Below are 17,898 nucleotides of genomic sequence, written 5' to 3' on the forward strand. Positions count from 1 at the left end.
CCGATTGCCGATGATGACCAAAAAGTGATTGGAATCTGTAAATCAGGTTGTCCAACATGTTGGAGTTCGCTGATCAATTGTGTATTGGAGAATCGTTAAATCGTGGGATCAGGGAATCATTTAATGTGATTGTTGTGTATGGGCTACATTACAGTACACAGGATTAGACTTGTCTCCCTCATAGATATTATCTGTACCTTTCATCCAGGGGCTGGCTGGCAACTTTTAGCCTGGGGGGCAAATGCATGCAGGCGGCCCTGGCAGAGGTGTGGCGTGTAGCCAGGGTGCCCGAAGAACGTGCCTGCTGCGGCCCCCCTCCCCTCACCCTCAAGTGTTCCAGGGTGGAGGCTGGCCATATGGGATTAATGTAAAGTAAAAATAAAGATTAGGGACAGCCCCATCATGGTGCCCATATGCAGTGCACCCCTGTGCCCCAGGAGAGGACCCCCTTATGCAGGCCTCCAGTAGAGCCCCCAGTAATGATCCCTCCTATGCAGTGCCCCTTATACAGTGCCCCCAGTAGTGGTCCCCCCTGTGCAGTGACCCTTGTGCCCCCAGTAGTAAGCCCCTTATATAGTGCCCCCAGTAGTGGTACCCCCTATGCAGTGCTCCTTATATAGTGCCCCCAGTAGCAGTCCACACCCCATGCAGTGCCCCCAATAGTGGTAACCCTTATGCAGTGCCCCTTAAATAGTGGCCCCAGTTGTAATCTCCCCCCTGTGCAGCAACCCCAGTATTGCCCTTTTTATAGAGCCCCCAGCAGTGGTCCCTCGATGCAGTGCCCCCAGTGGTAGTCCCCTCCCCCCTATGTAGTGCCCCTAGTAGTAGTCCCCTCACCCCTATGCAGTGCCCCTAGTAGTTGTCCCCTCCCCTTGTAGTGCCCATAGTAGTAGTAGTAGTCCACCCCTTGTAGTAGTAGTAGTCCCCCTTGTAGTGCCCCCAGTAGTAGTCCCCCCAGTTGTAGTCCCCCCCTTGAAGTGCCCCCAGTTATAATCCCCAGTAGTGGTCCCCCCTTGTAGTGCCCCCAGTAGTGATCTCCCCCTTGTAGTACCCCCAGTTGTGGTCTCCCTCTTGTAGTACCCCCAGTTGTGGTCTCCCTCTTGTAGTACCCCCAGTTGTGGTCTCCCTCTTGTAGTGCCCCCAGTAGTAGTCCCTCCCTCTTGTAGTGCCCCCAGTAGTAGTCCCTCCATCTTGTAGTGCCCCCAGTAGTCCCCCCCTTGTAGTGCCCCCAGTAGTAGTAGTCCCCCCCTTGTATTGCCCCCATTAGTAGTAGTCCCCCCCTTGCAGTGCCTCCAGTAGTGGTTCCCCCCTTGTGGTGCCCCCAGTAGTGGTCTCCCCCCTTGTAGTGCCAGCCTCCCCCCCAGTAGACACATAATAGTAAATAAAACAAAAAACACTTACCTGAATCCCCGCTCCTCCGTCTGTTTTTCCCGGGCATTATGGGAGAGATGTCATATGATGTCATGACGCCTCACCCATTGCCCACTGTGGGAGCCGGAAGATGGAGCGGCTCCCGCAGTGGGCGCAGCAGCAGCTAATGAGAGTCTGACAGACTCTCATTGGCTGCTGATCAAAACAAAACGGAGCCGGCGGTTGTGTGTTTGTCACTTGTGTAGCGCTGACCAAACTCCGTCCGGTCAGCGCTACACACGCGGTGCAGTGTGTGTCACAGTGACACAGACTGCCCGCGGCCCGCATGACGCTGCGGCCCGGGGGGCACGTGGCACCCTGCCCCCCGGCCCAGCCCGCCACTGCTTTCATCCCAGTTCATCATAGTTCACATTTCTGCACCACTGGTTTCACTCTAACTTGCTGTTTTTCATACAAATGTCAGACAGACCCAAAAGGAATTGATCGGACATGAAGTATGAAAGGACTCGGGTTTGTTGATGCTGCCCAGGCCTAATGACACTCCCCCTCTTATCTGGAGCCTCTCTCCCCATGCTGTGTGCTGGGTTGCAATGGGGTCGGGTAGGCTGAGCAGCAGTGTGGGGCTGTGGGGGGAGCGATCAAAGTGATTGCCCCCTGGATTTGCCCTTGGCTGGGGAGCTCACTGCGCCTCCCCCGTTCAGCACCACTTTGCTGTGCTGTAAATACTATTTTTTTTAATTATTCTTCTAAGGGGGCGTGGCCATGCCTCTCATTATTAAGCCACACACCTAAAAAGTACCCGGGCCTGGCCAAACTTTCTACGGCACTGAAAAGGGCATCATGGTGGCGAAGAGGATGTTGACTCAGGGCACTGAGGATCAATTCCCACTACGATGCTGTCTGTGTGGAGTTTGTATGTTTTCCAGTGTATTCATGAGTTTCCTCCCACAATCCAAAAACTTGGCTTCTGACAGAAAATGTACCCTATTGTACACGATAGGGAATATTGATTGTAAGCTCCACTGTGGCAGGGACTGATGTGAATGACTAATTATTCTCTGTAAAGTGCTGTGTAATATGAACAGGCCTGGATACTAGGGGGGAAAGCCCCTCTAATACCCCTTTTCCACCTAAATTCCAGGTCTGACCCGGAGTTGGAACAAAGTTCCTATCCGGATCAGACCCGGAATTTTGCCGGCGCCGACTCTGGATATTCCCGAGTCAGCGCCGCTCACACCGAAGTCGGGTCTGCATAGACCCGGCTTTTGCGGAGTGAAAGTGGTGTGGAGTGCGCTGTTCTCACAGCAGGGTTTCACGGGCTACGCCCGTGTTAAACCCTGCTAGTTACCTGGGTTGGATTGCCGGGTCACTCGACCTGGCGATCCAACTCTCTCCCCTTTTACACCAGGGAGCTGCCCGGGTTAACCCATCAAAAACCCGGGTTTTAGCTCCGGTGTAAAAGGGGTATAACAAGTCCGGAACCGGGTAATCAGTATACCCCTGGCAAATGTCTGCGCTATATTAATAACTGTCAAAAACAAAATAAAGAGTGAGAACATACAGATCAATATCTCTTTGCTATTGGTCCAGACAGTCAATCTCCCCAGTTTTACAGCTAACACCCAATCTGATTGTAAGGTTTGTTGTAGGCAGATACAGCTGAAGCTGTGGGCCCTGCTTACTACACTATGGGCCTGATTCAGACCCACTCGCGAGCGGCTGTCCGCTCGCAAGTGGGTCGATGTTCTGGACTGAGCATACGCACGACGGAGGGAGCTCCGTCATGCGCATGCGCCAGACGCGACGAGCGAAGGAAAGTCCTTCGCTCGTTGTGTCCGATCAAAGGGGGCGTGCTGTCAATGTTGATTGACAGCATGCCCCCTTTGGTAGGCGTGCCGGGGGCGTGCCTCCCTGACGGGGGCGTTCCCACGGGAACGCCTCCCGTCAAAAGCCGGCCCACTGACATCACTAGTGATGTCAGTGGGAGTGATTTTGGCTCTGATAGAGCCAAAATCACTCCGGAGCTTGCGGTTGAAAACCTCAACCGCAGGCTCCGGCTCGCAATTTCGATGGTCGCGATGGTCTCGACCATCGCGGCCATCAAAATGCACGCTCGTATAGCCTGTGGGTGGTGACCCACAGCTATACGAGCGTCCAGGAGGACGCTCCATTTTCATGGAGGCCGGCCCTCATTCAGAGCGTGCGCTCTGCTCAGAGCGTACGGCTCTGAATGAGGGCCTATGTCCACTATGTAGTTGCCCCATCTTCCCCTATTATAATTTACCACTGATAACATTACATAAGGGCACTTGCCTCCTGAACAGGAACAGACTAATGCATGATAAAGATAATTTACACATGCATATGTTCAGTTGGATGCATCCCAAGATGGTCCATTGTTATTGTTTAGCCCAGAAACAGACAAATCTCAGGTGCACAACTCCAAATTATTAATAATATATATAAATGCAGGCTTGCCTACCCTCCCGATTTGGTCGGGAGCCTCCCGAATATCGGGTGCCGCTCCTGACCCCCCGGAAAGGCAGGCAAGCCTCCCGGCTGCCGCCTACCCCCCCAGACTACTAGTAAAAACCCCCACTGCCGGGGGGCCCGATGACACGATTCGCGCTGAATCACGTCATCGTGGCTCCGCCCCCTGCTTCACAATGCCTTTTTCCCGGCATTGTGAAGAGGGGGTGGGGCCATGATGACGCGATCGTGCGGTCCCGCCCCCGGCTCCGCCCCCAAAACGGCATCATAGCCCGGCCACACACCCCCACACAATGCAGGCATTCAGCTCCCTCCCGGAAGGAGGGAGCTGAATGTCGGCAAGTATGTATAAATGCAATAAAATTTTGCAATCAATAGAGGCTTTTAGCATAATCATGGCCAAGCTTATGGGCCTACCCACCATATCCAGGTAACCTCTTTCGGTTAGGTCCCTAACATACTGGGGTTCAAATCCAGAGCGCAGGACCCCCCAAAAACTGCCCCAGCCAAGCCGCCCCAGGGCACCAGCATAGTAAGAAAAGTGCAGTGTAAAGAGATAGCTTATCCTAACTATCTCTTTACACTGCTGGTGCCCTGGGGCGGCTTAGCCTGGCCGGTTTTGGGGGGTCCTGCGCTTTGGACTTGAACCCTAGTATGTTAGGGACCTACCCGAAAGAGGTTACCTGGATATGGTGGGTAGGCCCATAAGCTTGGCCATGATTATGCTAAAAACCTCTATTGATTGCAAAATTTTATTGCATTTATATATATTATTAATAATTTGGAGTTGTGCACCTGAGATTTGTCTGTTTCTGTGCCTGCAATTAATCTCATCAGGTAGCACCTCCCATTATATATATAGTCAGGTTGTGCAGTCCAGAAATCTTTCCCTTATTGTTTAGCCCTCATTGCAGCCACTATGCCCACTATATTGCACTCATTGGACCTGATGCTGAGTTGAACGCAAGTTGACCGTAACTGCTCTCGCATTGTGTGCCCACAACTAAGGGGCTGATTATGAGTTGAGAGCAAAGTAATTGCACCTTAGTAAAACCATGCTGCGCTGCAGGTGGGGACAGAGTTAAAATGGGCAGAGAGAGGGGCATATCCAAACTCAAATCTAAATTGCAGTGTAAAAATAAAGCTGTCCAGCATGCAAATATAATAAGTTTATTTGCCTTCCGTGCATTGCAACATGGTTTGTTCCAGATACAAAAGTTACTTGTATTTTATTTAATTTGCTCCCAAGGCAGAATCAGCCCCTAAATGTATATGCAGAGCTGCAGTACACCCGAACCCTATCTGTACGCTTATATTGATACCCATCATCATTATCAGCACGCAGTGGCACCAGCTTATACTTGGTCCAAAAAATGCATAAAAATGGCCGTATTTACGCTTCTGTCCAACTCTGCATAGTCTGTCGACATTTCTTCTCTGAAATTTCCCACGCTCCCGATTACAGCCCAGATACATCCCTTCAGTCACAAATGGAGTTGTCATTGAAATACATATGCGTCATTTGTACTTATGGCCTGTTCTGAAACATGCGCAATGCAAAAACACACAAAATACACTCTGCAAACAGCCATACATCTAAATCAGGCCTATAGTATTACAGTCCGGAAGTATGATTAGCTGAGAATTTGGGCTCATAGGCAAGCCTTACAATATGTCAGTTATCATATACGTGCAGCCACTAGATAAACTATTGCTCCTACCAGGAAACGTTTGATACATTCCATAGAAATCCATTCAGGTTGGATTGCAAAGCAGCATATCCATAAAGGCTTAGCAAGAACAGGGCCGCAACTAGGGGGGGCTAGAGGTGCACGTGCACCGGGTGCCAGAATGCAGGGGGTGAAAAAGGGATGACTCACGGTGGCTTGGGGGCCGCAGAGTCCGAAAACGGCCATCCAAAAATGGCCGCTGCCAAGGAGGAGCAGACACTAGAGGTCCACTCCTCCTTGGTGGCAGCCATTTTTGGATGGTCATTTTCAGCAGATTCCATGCGTACTAGCCGTCCACATGGACTCTGTGGAAAACGGCCATCCAAAAATGGCCGCCGCCAAGGAGGAGACAGACACTAGAGGTCCTACTGGACCTCTAGTGTCTGTTAGGCCAGCACAAGTGCCAGGAGAAGATGCTGAAAGCTGCATCTTCTCCCGTGAAACCCCCTGGCAATGAGCATAAACCCCATAGCAATGAGCATGAATCCCCCTGGCAACGAGCATGAAACCCCCTGGCAAATGAGCATGGAACCCCTGGCAAATGAGCATAAAACCCGACAACGAGCAGGTAATTTTAAAGTGATTAGAAGCCTTACTGTGGGGCATAAAATGGTGTCAGGCAAATATGTAAGTGGCACTTTGGTAATAGGCATTACAGTGTGTGGCATAATGTGTAATGGGCATTATTGTGTGTGGAATAATGTAAGTCACTATACCAGGGACGTTTGACAAGTGCACTGCCTTATGAAGGAGCAAGGACAAAATCCAGGTACGGGAAGGGAGGCGGCGCAAAATTACTGCCTTGCCCCGGGTGACAGATATCCCAGTTTCGGCCCTGCAAGAATGTCATATTTTATGCCTTTCCTTGACTTCTCAATCCAGCCATCTCTTATCTTCCTGTGCTTTCTTACGTCATTCAATAAGGAAAAGTAGAGAGGTGTAGTGGGTACTGCCTAAGTGTCTATCAAGCAGTGATTGGAGTTATTGGAAGTGGTAACATTTATGATGGAATTGTGTTTCTTCTCTGTCCTTATGTGTTAAGTATGTTGAACAAAAATCAAAATTATACTGCGATTTATTATTCCTGCTACCTTATATGATACTGACATTAACTGTAGCGAATTAACTGTAGGATTAACTGTAACTGTAGCACTTTGCTCAATAGATACTATGCTATTATATCATTTAGGAAATATCAGCTATGAGAAAATTCTGAAAGGACACTTGCACTGTTTTAAACACCGAAGACATATGAGGAGGTGTCTGACACCCCCTGCTGCATTTGTGATCCCAGCACTGCAATCCAAGGTCACAGGATGGGATAACCATAGTGACCATCGGCTTACGCAGGCTGGCTGGATTGTGAGGCCAGGAAACTGCGTCCCAGGACACAGCCCCTGGCCTTGCCGCTCCCGGAAAACGGGGCCAACGCGCTCCGTTTCCAAAGACGCTAACCATCCCCGCCCCCACACTGCCCCTTAAATGCCTCTGCCTGTCAATCAGACAGAGGTATAGCAGGGGCTGCGTGCAATCAGCACATGCGCAGATTCCTGATAATCAGGACTAGAAAAAAAAACAGAAATTCCATTATCTTTTAATTTATAAAAAAAAGACAAATCAATATCTGAGTTTCTCAATACACTAATGTAGTTTATACAATTCTAGGTTGCTAACACTAGTAAATAGTAGTTTTAATGAAATAGCAGTGGTTTGACAAACAGTATCATAGTTAATGTAGAAGCAGACATAATAGCAATTCAAAACCTTCAAATGTAATACGTTTTAAACAGGGACGGACTGTGGCTCCAGATCAGCCCTGGAGTTACACAGATGTTGCTCAAACTATTATACGTATTATGACTTTGGTCAGTCTGCTATGCCAGACATTGAGAAAGCAGTAGTTTTATTTTATCGAAAATGGGGTCCTTATTTACATACTGTAGATGAAGCTACACAATATATACTGGACTTTCTATACTGGCTATTTCCATAAATTCTGTAATTATATACTTATGATTCACAACCTATAACAGACATTTGTGATTGATTGACTGATTGTTTGATGTGTTTTTGTTTATTACTATTTTTGAAAATCTACTAAATATATATATATATATAAAAAAAAAAAAAACCACATACACACATACCCACACAAATGGTGATAAGGGTGTTCTGTGCAATGCCTCAAAAACAAATTAGAAAACAATTTATCCACACAGGTAATTGATCAAAATGTCAACAAGTCTGGTTGCTCTTAAGAACTAAATTAAATCTCAATGTACAGTTTCATTGACTTCTGGATCATTATAAAAATTTTTTTTGCCGTATTTGATTCAATACGATACAACTGGATAAAATGGTTGTCAGTTTATCAACCACATTCACACTTGTGCATTGTTTTGTGATTGGTGCACACTTCCGTTCCATTTGTCAAAAAAATCCACATAAAAAGGGATTAGAGTAATCTTGGTCTGTTCCTGGAAATTCAAGGCTGTTGCCAGCTATGCATGTACGTGAACTAGATGTAGTATATACAGACAGCATGTGTGTTGTATGACAAAAACTAGTGATTTTGCATTCCACTGATCTGTAATACCTCTTTTCCACCAAAAACCCAGGTCCGACCTGGGTTTTTGGACATGGTTCCAACCCTGGTCAGACCCAGGTCAGACCCATTTACACTGCACCTTCGATCTGGGTTACTCCCAGGTCAGCCCTGTTCACACTGAACTCAGGTCTGCCCTGCTAAACCTGTGAGGTCATAAAAAGTGGGAGGTGAATGCTCCACAACCACCAATCCGCTCATTTTAGGCATGATCCAGATCAGATAACCTGGGTTGCACCGTTTACACTGCACCATTTCCTGGGTCCATCCTGGGTCCAACCCTGGTAGCTACCTGGGTTGGATTGCAGGGTCACTTGACCCAGGTTATTTTTCAGGGACCCTTTTACACTGAGCAGCGACCCAGGTAGACCCAGCAAAAACCCAGGTTTTTGCTCTGGTGTAAAAGGGGTATTACTGTCAAACAGGTTTTTTTTGCAGGTTTTAACTTGTCAGTGTAACTCAGTTGTTTCCCAAACTTTTTGAACCACGGCGCCCTAGAATATCAGCATTGTTTTCACGGCACCACTAAGCAAAAGTTTGATATATAGAAATTCAGAGAAAATGTAGTAAAATGAAGTAAATTGTGCTTACCTGTCACCCTTAGGGTCAGTTATATGGTGGTGGACAGGTTTGCGCTTATTTTTGTCCACATATTTACATTACATTGTCCATAAATATATGGATTTGGTGCTGGACCACCAACCTGAGGCACCCCTGCAAGTGTCCCGAGGCACCCTAGGGTGCCACGGCGCACAGTTTGGGAACCACTGTAACTTAATTTGTAGACACGATTAATTTATGTTACAAAACTAATTTTGTGTTCCAACAGCATACTGTATCAGTTCTGCAATATCACAGTGGCCACAAAATTAATTTTCTTTAGAATTTTTTTAGTCATCAGTTTGACAAATCCTATCTGCATTTCTTTTTTGTACAAATTAATTTTTCTCACCAACATTTACAAATTTAAATTGTGGCCCAGATTAAAAATTTGCACTCCCAATCAAAATGATTTATGAGTGTACAACATAAATTGTTGTTTACTGCCACAGTGGACGTTGTTCATATAATTGATTTTGAAGACAAAATATACTCTTGACATATGGCTCCTCAGGCACCTCTCTTTTGTGGAAATTCCAGATAGACCCAAGGCTAGGGAGACAGAATTGCATACGTCACATTGTAACATCATCTGACAAAATGTTATTTAACTTCCTGTTGGCATTTGTATTTAATGTTTTTTCATGTTTTTATTATTTATTTTACATGTATTTCTGTAATGAGATAAAACGAGCAATAAAAAAGTGCAGTAAACATACTCTCCTACTTTATGGACCTCTCTTCCTGGGAAGTGATGGGATCATTATAATGCAATTAACATAATTTATTCATCAAGTTTCCACCCACTTCCTCGCAGTATGACAATCACACAATAACCCGACTCCACAAGATTAGGCACATATGGACTAAGAGTGACAAAAATATAATTCCGGACAAAGTATTTGTGTAAACCAGAATACTTGTTGCTTCTTTGCATTAAAAAAAAATCACATACTGTATGTGAGACTTCAGGAAATACTTTTTTGGTTTTTCCCTTTGAGAAATTTATGTCGCCACATGTACATTCGACTGCGTTCGTCAGAAACTAAATCCACAGGCTAACAAACAGCTGAGAAACTCTATGCAACCTTTACAAAAATACAACATTCTTTGTCTACTAAGCGCTCAAAACATGCTTAAATGTCAGTAAAACTAGTTTTCAGAGACATTGTGATACAATACACTGAAAACTACGAAAACAAAATGAATGAAAACAGTAAAAATTGCCAGCAGTTCCTAGTAAATTGATAGAATGCACTCTGATAAATAGAATTTATCAAGCCAATAATTAACTAGATCTAGCACCCACTGTGTGAAACTGAATTATTTACTAACCGGCATATTAACCAATATTATTTTAACTAAAATAATGTGATAACAGGTATTTTCACACCCATTTCACATTATTTTAAATTTATTAAAGGGCTTTTGTGGCAGTTTTTGTAAAAAAACTTCTCCAAGCCCTTAAATTCACATTTTCTTAGCAAGCAGACCGCATTTCCCATACTTGTAATGGAAAGATTTTGTGTAAAATTACTAGGAGGCAGGGACGTAACTAGGGTGTTTTGAGCCCAGAGCAAATTGAAAAATGGAGCTACCCCCCCATGTGCGTGCAACAAAAAATGGGTGTGGTCATGGGGTGTGGCCACTGAAAAATGGCCGTGCCAAGATTACACACACCCCTTTCTCATCACTTTGGGAACACTCCTTCCATTCCATATGCTCCTTAATGCCCCGAGTAATAGTGCCCCTCTTGCAATGCCCACTGTAGTAGTGCCCTTTATGCAATGTCCCCAGTAGCAGTGCCTCATGTAGTAGTACCCTTTATACAGTGCCCCAGTAGTGCACCCTTATACAGTGCCTGTTATACAGTCCCCCCTATGCAGTGCTCCTTATACAGTCCCCCTATGCAGTTGCCCCAGTAGTGGCCCCACACAGGCCCCCAATAATGCTCCTTATACAGTACCCCCAGTATGCAGTGCCCACAGTAGTGGTCCCTCTTATGCAAGCCCCATGTAGTGCCAATTATACAGTACCCCTAGTAGTGGTCCCCCTTATGCAGGCCCACAGTAGTGCCCCTTATACAGTGCACCCAATAGTGATCCCCCTAATGCAGGCTCCCAGTAGTGCCCTTTATACAATGCCCCCAGTAGTGATCCCCCTTATGCTGTGCCCCTTATACAGTGCCCCCAGTAGTGGTCCCCTTTATGAAGGCCCCCAGTAGTGATCCCCCCTATAAGTTGCCCCTTATACAGTGCCTTCCGTAGTGCAGAAGACAAGCAGACAGACAGACAGACATACATACACACTAGAGATGTGCGCCGACCCTCGTGTTTTGGTTTTGGATCTGGATCTCCCCTGGTTTTGGATCTGAATCTGGTTTGGGATTTTTTTCCTTGGTGTTTTGTTTTTCGGTTTTGGTTTTGGATCTGGATTTTTTTCTTAAAATATCATAAAAACAGCTAAAATCACATAAAATGGGCCTGTTTTTGTTCCTACGGTATTATTAATCTCAATAACATTTATTTCCAGTCATTTCCAATCAATTTTGACCACCTCACAATATTATTTTTTTCATCTAGTTAAGGCCAAAAGATTGCATCCAGCTAGCTGGCTGACTAAGCTAAGTGACACAGTGGGCGGCACTAACATGTGGCAGTTCAGCTTCCAATTTCCAACACAGATACAGTGTGTTATACAGTGTGGGTTGGATACACCAATAGTGCACTTACTGTGACAGCAGTGTCGGCATAGCGTGGTTGCTGACGGTGTCCTCAGTACATGGAATGGCAGTGCTGCGGTGCTGACAGTGTCCTCAGTGCAGGGTATCGGCAGTATCTTCAGTGCAGGTTTGCTGTCTGTGTCGGCAGTGCAGGAGTTGCTGATGGTGTCCTCAGTACATGGAATGTCAGTGCTGCGGTGCTAGCAGTGTCCTCAGTGAAGGGTACCGGCGATGTAGGCAGTGCCTATGGTGTCTTTAGTGCAGGTTTGCTGGCTGTGTCAGCAGTTCAGGGGTTGCTGATGGTGTCCTCAGTACATGGAATGTCAGTGCTGCGGTGCTAGCAGTGTCCTGAGTGAATGGTACCGGCGATGTTGGCAGTGCCAGTGGTGTCTTTAGTGCAGGTTTGCTGGCTGTGTCAGCAGTTCAGGGGTTGCTGATGGTGTCCTCAGGACATGGAATGGCAGTGCTGCGGTGCTGGCAGTGTCCTGAGTGAATGGTACCGGTGATGTTGGCAGTGCCAGTGGTGTCTTTAGTGCAGTTTGCTGACTGTGTCAGCAGTGCAGGGGTGTTCTCTATAAATGGTGCTGGTGGTGTCGGCAGAGCAGGGGTGCCAGCGGTGTCCTCAATGCATGTGTGCTGACAGTGTCGGCAGTGCAGGGGTGCTGATGGTGTCCTCAGTGTGGGAGTGTCGGCAGAGTGGGGGTCACTGACGGTGTCCTCAGTACGTGGGGCAGCAGTGCAGGGGTGCCGGCAGTGTCGGCAGCGGTGGTGTCGGCAGTGGCGGATGCTGCCAGTGGTGGTGTCGGCGCTGTCAGCAGCGGGGGTGCCATCGGTGTCAGGCAGCGGGGGATGGCGGGCGCCAATTTCTTTTGCTTCCTGTGTGTATATTAAATGGGCTTAATGCTGATTGGCTGAGAGCCGTGACAGACGGCTCTCTCGGCCAATCAGCGTTAAGCCCGCTCAATACAAAACCTTGCAACCCGACAGCGGGAGATCTGAGCCTGGCTTGGATCGCCCTGGATCCCCGAAATTCGGGTGGGTTCGGTTCTCGCTCATCCCTAATGCACACACATAACACTGACTTGACTTACATGAATACCCTGCTCCTGCAGTGCCCGCCGCTGTCTGCTCCTCCATCCCCCCACTGGGTCCCGCTCGGTACTATGGGAGAGACTGCAGGAGCCGGAAGGCGGAGCTCATGAATGAGCTCCAGCCCGGCTTCGGCCGTGGACGCAGCAGCCAATGAGAGTCTGTCTGACTCTCACTGGCTGCTGAAACACACACATCGCCGACGGGTAGTACGAGTGTGTGCAACAGTGTAGTGCGGACCGCACTCACTGCGGTCTGCACTACACTGGCTGACTAGGGAGGGCTTGTACCATGGTCCCACGGTGCCCAGGGCACGAGCCCCGGCGGCCCTACCCTAGTTATGCCTCTGCTAGGAAGGACCCCTGCGATAATAACACTATCTGGAAATAGCATTATGGAGAGGGCTCCTCCATTTCCCCATCTCCAGATTAGACTTTCCAAGGGAAAGCAGAGCCCGAAGCAGGCTTCTGTAATCAGACGTGTGTCTGGTAGACCACAGGCTGATTACAAAGAAAAAGAAATTATAATAATAAAAAAAATAATAATAACACTTACCTGCACCAGGGGCTTTTTGATTGGTAATCTCCTCCATGGCACCAGTCAGCTGATCGCTGGGCTCCTAGTCCGTGACCCCGGTCAGCTGCTCTGTGCTGTAAACTGAGAGCAGATCACTGTGGGTCAAGGAGCAGGAGTCCAGCATTCAACTGACCAGAGTGTTAGCTAAGGGGGGGATTGCGGGGGAGGGGTATCGCAGAGGGGGGTAGCTGCCGGCTCATGCACAGCCACAGTTTTGGGGTACTGTATTGTATTAGAAAACTACCCTGAGAAGTGCAGGGAGAGGACTCACAGGGACAAAGCTTTCCCGCAAACTCTGTCACTCCATGTGATATTTGTTACATCCTTGCGATGTATTCAAATATCGCATTGCAAATTTGGGCGATATTAAAATATCCTATGCGCATCTGAGATGAGGATTGTGATAAATATGACCCTAAGTAAGTAACACTGGACTTGACAGTTGTCTTGGATGAGTAATAAAATCATGCTCATATTACAAATAGTTCCTTTCAGCTAGAGAATGTTTAGCAGATGTTTTGTAGATGTAAGCTTATAAAGATTAAAGCCACTACTTGACATTAATATATACTGTAGCAAAGGACCTGTATTACTGAACTGTATAATATACTGTACATGAAATAACTGGAGTGAACTTGTCTAAATAATCTGCCACACTATCATCACTCTGCAGCAAGATGCTATTTTGCAAGTGAGATGCTTCTAACTAGTTTCAAATTGGATTTCATGGAATCTAACTCAAAATTCCCAAAAAGTCTGTTCAAAAACTTAAAATTCCTGCTAACATTCTCTATCAAAATAGGTAGTTAAAATGCTGGGGTACCGTACATTATACATAGATACATATTTAACATGAATGCTAACAAAAAAACAAATTTATCGCTGTTGTTCTTTCAGTCTGCAAATAAGTTACAGTGACACAGCTGCTGCATGTACTGTCCATCATCATGTGGCTCTTAGGAGCTACAAGGTGATTTTTGGGGCACTCCTCAGCTCTGATTGGCCAAGCAGAGTTCGGTGCTGTTCACAATATGCATATATATGTATAGTTTTGTAGATTGCTTCATTAAATAGCTTGTTCATTGTTGCTTTGCACATTGCCAACAGTGTATTCCTTGAAACAGCCCTTATAGTGTGCTTAGGTGCCACACGTAGTCATTTCAGCATGTAACACATATCACAGTTTTAGGTGTAGGAGAAAATCCTCACTCCATCCCAAAATATAGTGGTTGTGGCTTGGGTTGCCCTGCTCCCACTCGGCTGAGTCTGGGCCCCACTAGAAAAATGCAAGATTTAGGTTATCTGGTCGTTGGTCAGGTCTTCTGATATTAGGTCACCTAACAAAATATGACCTTATATTAGGACACTCTCCTCAAATGTGGGAGGAGCTTATGCTGTTTTCAATGATGTAGGCAATGTAGTATAAAATTTTTATCAGAACTGCAGTATAATGTCAGGATGACACGGTGTACATATGTCCCAACAGTCCCAATGTCAGTGGGACAGTCCTGAATTACGGAACTTGAAAAAGTACAGCGATAGTTCCAAGAGTAAATGTTGTAGCCTGGGAAAGGTGAAGGGATTGCATGGAGTGGGGTTTATATTACCCGAATGTTCCATAAACGTTGGGAGGTATGCAGGACTGTCTTAACAGCAGTGCGGACCCTGGGCAAAAGCAATGCACTGGGGTCCCTACCCACCCATTGTGTCCCCAGTAGTACACCCCTTAGATAGTGCCCCCAGGAGTAGTCCCCCCAATGCAGTTTCCCCAGTAGTGGTACCCCCTATGCAATGCCCCTTATATAGTGCCCCCAGCAGTAGACCCCGATGCAGTGTCCCCAATAGTGGTACCCCTTATGCAGTGTCCTTTAAATAGTGGTCCCAGTTGTAGTCCCCCCTATGCAGTACCCCCAGTATTGCCCTTTATATAGAGCCCCCAGTAGTGGTCCCCCGATGCAGAGCCCCCAGTGGTAGTCCCCTCCCCTTGTAGTGCCCCTACTAGTTTTCATCCCCTTGTAGTGCCCCTAGTAGTTCTCCCCCCCTTGTAGTGCCCCCACTAGTAGTCTCCCCCTTGTATTGCCCCCCAGTAGTAGTCCCCCCCATTTAGTGCCCCCAGTATTAGCCCCCCCTTGTAGTGCCCCAATAGTAGTTCCCCCCTTGTATTGGCCCCAGTAGTAGTCTCCCCCTTGTAGTTCACCCAGTAGTAGTCCCCCCCTTGTATTGCCCCCAGTAGTAGTCCCCCCTTGTAGTGCCCCCAGTAGTCCCCCACTTGTAGTGCCCCCAGTAGTAGTCTCCCACTTGTATTTCCCCCAGTAGTAGCCCCCCTTGTAGAGCCCCCAGTAGTAGTCCACCCCTTGTAGTGCCCCCAGTAGTAGTCCCCCCCTTGTAGTGCCCCCAGTAGTAGTCCCCCCCTTGTAGTGCCCCCAGTAGTAGTCTCCCCCTTGTAGTGCCCCCAGTAGTAGTCCCCCCTTGTAGTGCCCCCAGTAGTAGTCCCCCCCTTGTATTGCCCCCAGTAGTAGTCCCCCCCTTGTATTGCCCATAGTAGTGTAACCCCCCTTGTCGTGCCCCCAGTAGTAGTCCCCCCCTTGTATTGCCCCCAGTAGTGGAACTCCTCTTGTAGTGCCCCTAGACAACTACTAGCACAGACTGGTGCTTTAAAAAAAAATATTTAGTAACAGGCAGCGGCTGCAGGGGGCTGGAGTGCCCCTTGAAGCTTTGGGCCCTTGGGCAACTGCCCTAAAAGCCCAATGGAAGAGACAGCCCTGGAGGTATGGTTTTACTTTTATGTTTTAGACCTGACATTTTACATGTTGACTTTTCATTTTCTTTTAATATTGACCACATCAGTGCAACTGCATACCTCACAACATTGTAAAACTCCAAAGGGTACATGGCCGCACCTCTTCCAAAATGGTGTCACATCATATTTGGGCACTTCTGTAGTGCTAGGATACCGCGAAACTCTTGTGTTTTGCACCCGATCACTAAGGATATACCTTCCAATTTACAGTGAGGACGAACATGTCAACCACGAAACAGCTGGACTGCCTCCTCAATTTGTGACTGTACCACTGGAATCGTGACAGTTGAGGCTTTGCAGCTATGATTTGTATGTGTGGTTGCAAACATGATGATGTCTATAGATAGAAACCAGCTAAATATGCAATGCTTGCTTTAAATACCATATAAATAGTATAGTTAAAAAATGTTAACAATTGCTAAGGGGCAGTTTTGTAAATTATTCATACATCTGGGAATGTTTTAAAAAGATTACAGCCAAGGGTGTTCTGCATAATGTTACATAAGATACCGTTGTTTTTTTAACTTTTCATTAAATATATTTTTGGTAGTTCATTGTTTGAATATTTGCTGTTACAGTGCCCAAATTAAGGCATCCCTCAGTATCATATATTACTCTTACCAAATACATGAACATGTCCTCTGGTGTTTTCTTACACACATCATCAGCTCTCTGTAAATGAGTCTGCTGAACCTGCTGGCATCTTTCCCAGAAACCCCCGCTTGTCTTAGATTTTGTACCAACTTTCTTCGAAATAAAATGAATGTGGGGTACCCCTCCCCCTCCCTTCCGTATGTGACTGAAATTGGCATGCATTTGATAGTGGCAACACACAGATTATGGTGTTCAAACACCCACGTTACCCAGAGAGGTGCACCTACATAACTACTGCACAATAAGCAAAAATACTTTCCTGGTTTCTACCCATTTGCAATCTTCTTTGTTCTTGTGTTACATGGCAAAGTTCTTTTTTTACTTTTAATTCTCTAAAAATGCAAGTTTTGCAATTCAGGGTATGAATTCAATTCATGGGAAGAGCAGTAGCAATGCCCAGACGCACTGATCCCCATGCAGCATAAGGAAACATCTGTGATAATGGCAGCCATGACATGCCAGTGAAATGGTTAGAATGCCAGCGCCTCATGGCCATCGGCACTGATTGAATTGCATCCTAAAAGGGGCAATCCAATTAGGTGCGAGTTGGCTTGTGCGAGCAGTTGCAATCCAATTTGAAACTTGTATTTTTTTCAGAGTAAAATAGATTTTTGTGTTCACTGAGGTTGTGAGATGATAGGGAAAAATCTTAATTTCAAGGTAAAAATTGTCAGGAAACACTGTGCAGAACCCCTTGGACACCCCCTCCCTAAGGACTAATTAGGCATTTGGACGTTTTGAATTAACTTAGTTGGCCCAATAATTATATCTGATTTTTCCTTTTAAAAAATGGCCTCAAATTACCCCCAAATCAACTTTTTTTTTTGTTTAGGTACCCCCAATTTAATTAAAGTATTTTTTTATATTAAAAATAGCTTTTTATAATTTTTTCTTGAAAAAAATTAAAGTGGCCTCAAATCACCACAAAATCAAATTTTCTTCTACTTTGTTGGAATTTTTTGTTTACGTCATTTGTGATTAAATAAAAAAGTTTGCTTTTTAAAAAAATTAAAAAAAATATTTTTTTAAATGCACAAATCAGCCATTTGACACCATTTAAAAACCTCCAATTCTTTTCTTATTCCCAGTACCAGCCTTCTATATGAATCTGCTAACAAAGTTGTCATTTTTTGGGGGTTCAGGATGGTTTCCCCAAATTGTCATGCCCTTCTCCTAAGTCGCATGTTATATTAAATTTGCACACCCTTGCCCTGAGTACCGCGAATAGATATTTGTAATGGGATCTCGCATTTTTCTGATG

At 46.3% G+C, this 17,898-nt stretch overlaps 1 protein-coding gene across 1 annotated transcript in view; it reads left to right on the forward strand.

Moving 5' to 3' along the window:
- LOC148473149 (cytoplasmic phosphatidylinositol transfer protein 1-like) overlaps window positions 1-17,898 on the forward strand; it is a 125,560-nt gene that overhangs the window by 61,971 nt on the left and 45,691 nt on the right. The window lies entirely within an intron of this gene.

The sequence above is a fragment of the Taudactylus pleione genome, unplaced genomic scaffold, assembly GCF_031769625.1.
Source record: "Taudactylus pleione unplaced genomic scaffold, aTauple2 ptg000960l, whole genome shotgun sequence".
Taxonomy (NCBI): domain Eukaryota; kingdom Metazoa; phylum Chordata; class Amphibia; order Anura; family Myobatrachidae; genus Taudactylus; species Taudactylus pleione.